This window comes from Varanus komodoensis, unplaced genomic scaffold (genome assembly GCF_004798865.1).
Source record: "Varanus komodoensis strain SLA01 unplaced genomic scaffold, ASM479886v1 scaffold76, whole genome shotgun sequence".
Taxonomy (NCBI): Eukaryota; Metazoa; Chordata; class Lepidosauria; order Squamata; family Varanidae; genus Varanus; species Varanus komodoensis.
The window spans coordinates 504,174-514,086 of NW_025336429.1; positions in this window are offsets into that span (position 1 = coordinate 504,174).

The window sequence follows — 9,913 nt, forward strand, 5'->3', positions numbered from 1 at the left end:
CCACATTGAACGCCATCCTGTTGTCTCCTGCCCACTTACATAGTCTGCCCAGATCCTTTTGGATCTGGAGTACCTGCTCCTCAGTTGTGGCCACTGCTCCAGTTTTAGTGTCGTCTGCGAATTTGATCAGCAGACTGTTCACCCCTTCTTCCATGTCATTTATGAAAAGATTAAACAGGATCGGCCCCAGGACAGAGCCCTGGGGGACCCCGCTTGTCACTGGCCACCATCCCGATGATTCCCCACTAATGGTTACCTTCTACTTTCGGTCAGTCAGCCATGCCCTAATCCATCGGACAGTGCTTTGGTGTGTCCCAAAACCCCTCAATTTCAAAACCAGGATATCATGGGGCACTTTGTCAAAGGCCTTGCTGAAATCCAGGTATACCACATCCACTGCATCCCCTCCATCTAGCCATCTCGAAACCTTGTCACAGAATTCCACAAGGTTTGTCTGGCAGGACCTGTTTTTGCGAAAACCGTGTTTTGTGTCTGCCAGCCTCCCTTCCCTATCTAGCATCACTAGATCTCTCTCTATTACGAGCCTTTCCATTGTTTTTCCTACAATGGACGTAAGGCTCATAATAGAAAATAAAGAAACATTTTCTGAATTTTGGTGCCTGCAATTTTTCCTCACTCTTGTCTGGACCATCATTATTAACTGTCATTATTTTTGTTGCAACTCCCGTCTTGTAAGTCTTCAATTAACACTTGATTTAATGGTAGATTTAAAGGGAATTATATTTTGACCCCCAGACAAGATGGGTGCAAAAAGAAAGAGCTATCCCGTCGAGTACAAGAAAGGAATCGTGGAGGACTCTCGGGGCAAGAATCTTACGGCTTTCTGCAAAGAGAAGAAGTTGGATCTCCGAATGGTCCGAAAATGGCGAGCAGAGTATGATAACCTCAGTCAACAGGTGGACGAGGGAAATGCTAAGAAGCGCAAGTGTGGATCAGGTCGGCAGCCGTTATTTCCTGAACTGGAAGACATCATCTGTGAATGGATTGCTGACAGGAGAGCAAAGGCTTTGGTTGTGCTCAGGGCTGATATTCAAGCGTTTGCCCTTGCTATGGCACCACAGTTAGAAATATCCCCAGAAGAATTCAAAGCATCACAACACTGGCTGGATGGCTTCCTTCAGCGATATGAACTGTCTCTAAGAAGTTCCACAACACTGTTCAAGCTGGAAGATGCTGAAGTTGTCAGACGTGCCCTTGCATTCAAGTCCTTTGTGGATGGCATTGACTTTTCTAAATACGAACGCTCCAACATGATCGCTATGGACGAAACCGCAGTGTTTATAGACCAAGGATCTCCAATGACAGTGGATCAGGGGGGTGTCTCATCGATCTCCATTCCCTCCACTGGTTACGAAAGTGCCCGTGTTACCTGTATTTTGGCAATTCGTCTGGATGGAAAGAAAGCCCCGCCTCTCGTCATCACTAAGGGCAAGAAAGATAAGATTGAACGTGTTTCAGGCATTTATGTTCTTGAAACCGAAAAAGCCTGGTGCACGCAAGCCGTTATAAGGAAGTGGGTCGATTTAATGCTGCCACTTGTTTTGCGAGGCGGCCAAAGAGGTCTGCTAGTCTGGGATTCAGCCAGCACTCACCGCGCTAAAGACATGAAGAACTTTCTTGCAGAGAGAAGAATAGATCAAATAATGATTCCCGCAGGAATGACTGCCTATCTCCATACTCTTGATATTGCAATAAACAAGCCATTCAAGGACCATTTGCACATGGAAATCAATGCCTGCACTGAAAATAAAATGGAGAGAAATCAGTGTGGAAACGTTGTGAAGCCCAGCCTGCAGGAGGTCGTGACGTGGGTGAAGAATTCATGGGATAAAATCAATGACAGCTGTGTTGCCAATGCATTACGAGCAGGCTACATGGACGGGAAGTGCTCATTTAAGGAGAGCTCTATTGCTGGACATGAGAGATTGGGGCCAATGGTTCTAAAGGAAATGGAGTCGCAAGAAATTCAGGCCGGAATTCAGAGTTTGGAGAGCTATGACGATGTTCCGGAAGAAGATGACATGACTGTATTTGAATAAATGTAGATTTTTGTTCGTGAATAAATGTAGATTGTTGTGTGTACATGAATAAATGAATAAATGTAGATTGTTGTACATGAAAAAATAAGACATCTCCTAAAAATAAGCCCTAATGCATCTTTTGGAGCAAAAAATTAATACAAGACCTGGTCTTATTTTGGGGGAAATATGGTAATAATTTACTGGACAGTGGCAAGCAAAACAGAACAACAAAATACCTAGCATCCAAAACGATGGATGCTAAAGGTGGATCTAAATACGGCCATTCAGTGCATTTAAAATACAGTTTGAAAAACCCTTTGTAAAGTAAATAATAAGAAAACTGGGAAAATACAATTAAGCACAATACTTAGAAATACCACCCGGAATTAGACAACAGCAAATGAATCCAAATCCGTAGCAGCAAAACATTCTGAAGCAGAAAAGCAGATCCTTAAAACGGTAAGCGATCTAAAAACCCACAAAAGTGCTTGGGAAAAGAAAAATAAAGTCTTTGCCCAGTGAGTGTAAGAGTAGAAGGAAAGTGCGAGGTGAGCCGTTCTGGGAGCGCCTTTCACTGCCAGGGTGGCACCCCAGGAGGCCATTTCCCCCTAATCAGCTGCCGCCTCTTGCTTCAGCTGGGTATCCGGAGAAGGACCTCCAAGGAAGAGCTGAGAGTCCCTAATGGTAGGGGTGAGAAGACAAGATCCTTCAGGTAATCTGATCCCCAACCATTAAGGGGATCCAGAGTATGATCCTAGTCAAATTGATGCTGATGCTTCAGTCTTTAATAGTTTATTTATTACATTTTTGTCTTGCCTTTTTTGCTCCAAGGAGGCCAAGGTGGCTTGCATGATCTTCCTCCTCCCTCTTTTATCCTCACAACAACCCTGCTGGGTAGGTTAATGGGTGGCTCAAAGTCACCCATTACTTCATGGCTGAGTAAGGACTAGAAGCTGGCTCTCCTGGGCCCCCAGTTTAGCACTTGAACCACCACACTGGTCCAGCGTTCAGTACCACTTACTCCCACATAACTGCAGTCTTGAAAGCTCAAAACCAGAACTGTGAATTAGGCCTGGAAGCTGCTTAAGAGCCAATGCAGATCATAGCAGACAGGTTTAACACTAATCAGTCTTTTTATTGTCTTTTTTGTTATATCGTATTGCTGTTTGGACGGGACAATGCTGTACTTTCATCACTTTGAAAGTTTGCAGAAAACTGCATTGCAATCTGCTCCCCCCGCTGTCCACGCCCCCTTTTCTGACTCCACCCCTTTCTCGCCAGCTACCAATGGTTTAGTGACTTCCCTGCTTTTGCAGTTTTTCTAAAAAGTTGTCTTTCCTAAGGGTTGATTAGGGTCACTTAAGAACTTTAAGCTAAAATATGCTGGTGTTTTCGGCCCTGCTCCGTTTATGTTTAGTTCTGCCCACTGTAATGTGTCCCCTCAAGATTTTCTCTGGAATGGATTGATTTATTTTATTTTTATTTATTAAAACATTTCTATGCCGCCCCATTCGCCGAAGCCTCGGGGCGGCTCACAACATAAAATTAAAATACAGGAAATAACAATATAAAATTTCAGTCCTTGGGCTGAACAAACATCAGCACCCCTGGCCCAGGCCATGTACTGTGGGGCCAAAACAACCCCAATCCATAAGGGGGATTTCTGCCATGCTGTCCTTCATGGGTAACAACCAGATCTTTGTTGTCTTTATCAGGTAACAACGAAGGATCTGGCGAACATGAGCAGGCCACCTCCATGGAAAATTCAAAGCAAGGAGAGATTTATAGAGGGGCCCTTGGAAGACGCAGAAGTATTTCCTGTCACCCAAAGCCAGGCCCAATGGCCAAGAAGCAGCTCAGGGCAAAGAGGAAACAGGAAAGCAATCCAGTGGAAACATCACTGGAAGAAGGTGTGGAAGATGCCACCAGCATGCTGACAAGGCCTGTGTTTGAGAGCGTGGAACCCTGTGAGGAGGACAGGAATGAGTTCAGCAATGGCTCAGATTTCTTAATTGATGCTGACGGCAAACCCCATTCCAGGGAAATGTCTGGTCTCATTAAGCAGCAGAGAGCTCCCACTGATGGAAAGCCCAGCCGATGTTTGACCTGTGGGAAAACCCTCTATCCCAAATTAAGTCCAGAGCAGCATGTTCCAACTTGTGCTGGGGAGAACCCTTCCAAATGCTCCAGCTGCAGGAAAAACGATGTCTTAGGCTCAAGTCTTGCTAAACATGAGAGAACTGACTCGGGGGAAAAACTTTACGCGTGCTTAACTTGTGGGGAGAGCTTCACCCTCTACTCAAGTCTGATGCAGCACGAGCGAACCCACACGGGGGAAGAGTCCTTTGTGCCTTTTGACTGTGGGAAGAGGGTCTGTCAGAGTGGCAGACCTCCCCGCTTGGAGCAGAAGCCCCTGGCGGGAGAGAAGCCATACAAGTGCCCAGCCTGTGGGAAGAGCTTCAGCAAGAGCTCTGGCCTTCGTTTTCACAAGAGAATCCACACCGGGGAGCGGCCGTATGCCTGTGCGGACTGTGGGAAAAGCTTCAGCCAGAGGTCCAACCTTATCCTGCACGAGAGGACCCACACCGGGGTGAAGCCTTTCCGGTGCTCGGTCTGCGGAAAGAGCTTTCTCCGCAGCTCAGACCTTGTGCGGCACGAAATCACGCACACGGGGGAGAAGCCATACACGTGTTCTGAATGTGGGAGGTCCTTTGGCCACAACTCAACCCTCATTGCACACGAGAGGACGCACACGGGTGAGAAGCCATACAAATGCTCCGTCTGTGGGAGGAGCTTCAGGCATCACTCGGGGCTCATCAAACACGAGCGGACCCACACCGGGGAGAGGCCGTATGCGTGCCCGGCCTGCGGGAAAGGCTTCAGCCAGAGCTCAGGCCTGACGCTGCACATGAGGACTCACACGGGAGAGAAGCCCTACCAGTGCTCAGCGTGTGGGAAAAGCTACAGCCAGAGGTCCAAGCTTACAAAACACCAGAGAACTCATATGGCAGAAAAACTTTAAATTTTCCAGTCTAGAAGGTGAAGGAGGAATCCAGGGCCTGGTTGGACCATCATCTGCTTTGTAGGTTGTTACGGAAAGCAAACGTAACACAAACATACATGAGAGAATGAGAGGCAGAGACATCAAAATACTGGTCTGGAGTGCAGTAACAACTTCATTGTATTTCTCAGGGTTTGAACAGGGATGGTAGGTGGTCCTTGGGCTGCCAAAACCAAAAAAAGTGTCCCCCCACTGGAATGCTTTTGTGCAAATGGTATATTATTTTGTGAAATGTTTGGCCTGGGAATCAAAGGCCTTGCTTCATGTACTTATAATCCTGAGTTCCCACAATTTTCTTTCATTTGATCTTCCACTGTCCGTCAGGCCTAACGATGTTGACAGCTCTTCTGTAGGTGTTTATCTTAAACCCACATGCATGAGTGCATCTATAGCAGCAGTGGCCCGTTCGTGTGCAGGCGCAGTGCCTGTTCCCACCCTTTGCTAAATTTTGGGGAGGCGGGTGACAAAAAATAGCAGCACCCCCTTTTAACCCTTCACACTGGCTTGCCACAAATTTGGGGGCAGCCCCCCCCCCACCCACCTTGTTGCTACCGCTGTATTAATCAGTAACAGGCGTATGACCCTGGGGTGATAGAAATATTCCCCAGGACCACCTCGAGAGAAAGAGGAACGCGTATATGAATCAAGGTTGCAGAACCTCTCAGCCAAATTCCATTTGGAGAAGGTTTCAGGGGATACGTAGCCGTAGTGGACGGGACTGAAAGCAAAAGAGCGCGAGGGCGAAAGCGAAGGAGACGAGACCAAAATACCAGACTATTTGAGCTTCACAGACAGTAAATAAGTCCGAGGACAGTAATTTCATACAATCCTAGAACAGTAGAGTTGCAAGGGACCAGCGGATCATGGGGTCCAACCCCTGCTCAGTGCAGGGCTCCCAGTTCAACCATCCCTCTCAGATGGCTGTCCAGTTGCATCTTGGATGCCTCCAGTGCGGGAGAGACCCCGACCTTGCTCATTGGTTCCATTGTTGGACTGTTCTAACAGGAACTTCTTGATAAGTAGCCGAAATCTGGTTTCCTTTAACTTGTTATTTTGTGTCCTGCTTTCTGGGGTCATTATCCTGTCCTTCCTCTTTGGAACAGCCTCTCAAGTACATATAGAGCACTGTCCTATCTCCCCCCAGTCTTCTTTTCCCGAGGGTAAACAGGCCCAGTTCTTTACATTTGTCCTCACTGGGCTTTCTTTCCAGTCCCCGGATCATCCTTGTTGCCCTCCTCTGTCCCCTTTCCAGCTTGTCTGCATCTTTCTTAAACTGTGGTGCCCAGAACTGGACACTGTACACCAGATGAGGCCTAACCAGTGCTGAGTAAAGGGGAACTAGCGCTTCACAGGCTTTGGAAGTGATCCTTCTGCCAGTGCAGCCTAAATAGCGTTTGTCCTTTTTGCAGTCACATCACATTGTCGACTCCTATTCAACTGTGTGATCTAAAACAATTCCAGGATCCTTCTCACTTGTAATATTGTCGAGCCAAGTTGAGCCAACATCTTGCAGTGATGCGTGTGGTTTCTTTTCCTAGGTGCAGAACTTGGTATTTGTCCCTATTGAATTTCATTCTCTTCAGCCCAGTGCTTCAACCTGCTAATGTCACCTTGAATCTTCTTTCTGTTTTTCAGGAAATTAGCTGCCCCACCTAGTTTTGTGTCATCTGCAAATTAGATAATTGTGCCCTGCACTTCCTCATCCAGATCATTAATAAAAATCTGGAAGAGCACCAAACCCAAGTCTTTCTACCTCTCCCTAGTTTGAGAAGTTGCTATTGATGATCACTCTGAGTCCAATTTCAGCTTTTTAAAACTGGGGGCGGGCGGGGGGATGGCTGCACCACAAGCAGAAAAAGGTGCTGGGAATGGGGACCTGGCCTCCTAGGATGCCCCCGAAATCTGGATGAGGCAGAGAGTAGGTTTAGTCCCTGGGTCTGAGGTTCTACACCTCTGGTATAGAAAGAAAGACGGATGCATCACCGACAATGCGGTGCTTCTCAGAAATAAGTTCCAGGTTTCTGTTTTTCTTCCGTAGGACACATATTTAGAAATCGTGTAATATTCAGAATACACTTTCTTCTGAAGTGAGCAGTTGCTTAGCCAAGCTGAGGCACAGGGGAGCCTGTAGTTTGTGCTGGAAAGAGTTCCTCAGGGCATGTCCTGATGAATGACTGAGTAGTCAGAAGAAAGCAGTTGGACTTCCAGCAATCACTAACCAGGCCTACAGCTCCCAACAATAACTGCTTGAGGACACTGCACTGTGTAGGACCTTTGTCTGTCTAAACAAGAAATTCGCATTCCACCCTAATTCTTTGCAAGGACAAGCAGCATCTTGTGCCTGGTGATGTATTATGGAAATAAGTATATTGCATAACTTTCCATCTATACGTCTCCTTCCAGCTTTGCCACTTATACAAGTGGGCAAGGACAGTAATTTCTTTACTCAGCCATGTCTCTAACTTCTAAAACATCAAGAGGCGAACGCCACACTGTCCCGTACCACCTTTGCCACCAGGAGGGCTAGGAATCCGAAAGGAGAAAAACCACAAAAGCTCAGATCATCAGGAACCTAACTGTGCCCACTTACAGGGTTCTGGCAAGATGACAACCCGCATTCAAGGATGTTGTTGACTTGTGAATTGTTCTTACACCATTTCAGCTGAGGTTACAAATCATGCAGAACAACCCACAGTTCACAACCCAGCAACAAGCCATGGGCTCCTGTTAGCGCAGCTGAGTTCGGCAACAATTCACATTCAGCCCTTGAGTGTGGGAGTTTGTGTTGTCTGAATCCTGTGATGGTCTCCCCAACTCAACAAAACCTTGCAGCACAATCCTCTCCATGCTTATTTAGAATTACTTTTCCCTAAATGGGTATATAAGATTGCAGACTTCGTTACCTAATCAATGAAGACCGTATATGAAAGCAAACATTCAAATCGTATTTCTGGGCAGGGAAAAAGTATGTTTGTTTTTGCTTTTTATGCTTTTCTGTGATGGGTGCTGTTTTTGGCTGTTTCCATGCACACCTATATTAAAAATACTGAAGATATCCATTGACATGTGTTACTTGTTTAATTAGAATGTAATTTGAGTTAATTAAAATATTTATTAAATTTGATGATTAACCATGCAACACCTTGCATGCCTACTCAGAAGCATGTTACCATGAATTTAGCGACCTACCTTTGGGTCGCTTGCAGAAGATTGGCTAATGTTTACTGTTGGTGATATCTTACGTTTCTGTGGAAACAAGTTCCCCATTGATCAGTGGGCACCCCCCGGTAAGTGGGGGCTTTGATTTTTGGGGTTGCAGCCTGTGTGCTTGAAAAAAGGGAGGAAAAGCCGGTGTGGCCAGATGGTTAATGTGTTGGACTAGGTCTTGGGAGATCCCAGTTCACAGAACCTGCTCAGCTGAGATGCTCCCTGGTGACTTTGGGTCAGTTACAGACTTCTGGTCTAACCTACCTCACAGGGTTGTTGTGAGGATGAAAATGGAGAGGAGGACCTTGATAGCTGCCTTGGGTTCCTTGCAGAAAAAGGCAAGATATAAATCTAACTGATAAATAAATAAATTGAAATGGCCACTTCTTGCTTCAGGACAAGTTGAATTCTGCATGCTATATTAAAACACAACAAGAATGCGATGCTAGTAGTGGTCAGATGGAAAAAAGACTGGGGCCTTTTTCTGTCTACCCTTGCACAGGATTGTGTGAAATTAAGCAAACTGGAAAGGAGTTGCTTGGATTTGCTTAATTGGTCCGTTCTAGAATGAAAACGAGTAACTGCCTGCTCTTATACATTGGACACCTTCTCTTCTGGTCTACCCCGTCTGATGGGTGTGACACCAGGAGGCCGTCTGGTCCATCTTGTCCAGCTCCTGCCTGTTGAAGGGAATCCAGAGGAACCTCTGCCCTGCTTCCACTCCAGCGAGAGGAGAACCCAAAACTCCTCTGCATCACACATGTCAAGACACTTTTGGCCCGAGACCCTCATTCTGCTTGGGAGGAGCTGCCGGGGGCTGCATCCCACTTGTGAGCAGAGCTTGAGGCCGGGGGGCCACTGCCATTTCCCTCGAGACCAGGGTACCAACTTGCATAACATTTGCATAAAGGAAATTATACAGGAGAGATGCACATTGAGAAATGATTGCTGTTATTAAACAGTGCTGAAGAACCTAAGAACAGCCATGCTGGATCAGACCAAGGGTCAGTCTAGTCCATCATTCAGTTCAAGTAGTGGCCAACCCATGTTCCCCAGCATACTGCCTCTGATAGCCAAGGTTGCATGTGGCCACAGGGACAATTTCAGAGCATCCAAAGAGATCCATCTAATCCAATGTCCTGGTCACACAACAGCCAACCAGCTGCTCATGAGAAGTACATAAATAGGGCATGAGTGCAGCAGACACCCATGCCCATGTTCCCCAGCAACTGGTGCTTATGGGCATACTGCCTCTACTACTAGAAGTAGCATTCAGCCATGAGGACCAGTAACCACTGATAACTTTCTCCTCCCCAAATTTTCCATTTTATTCTTACATGTAACAATAGCATGCATATGTAACAACAATGTATTGTTGATATGTGCTGACTGGTTGTCTTCAGCTTATGGCAACCTTGTGAATGAGAGCCCTCCAAAATGTGCGGGCTGTGACCGCCCTGCTCAGCCCCTGTCCGTTTCAGGCTGTGGCTTCCCTTACGGAGTTGATCCATCCCGTCCTTGGTCTTCCTTTTCTCCTGCCTTCATCTCTCCCTAGCATGGCTGTCTTGTCCAGGGATTCTTGCCTTCTCACCATGTGCCCAAA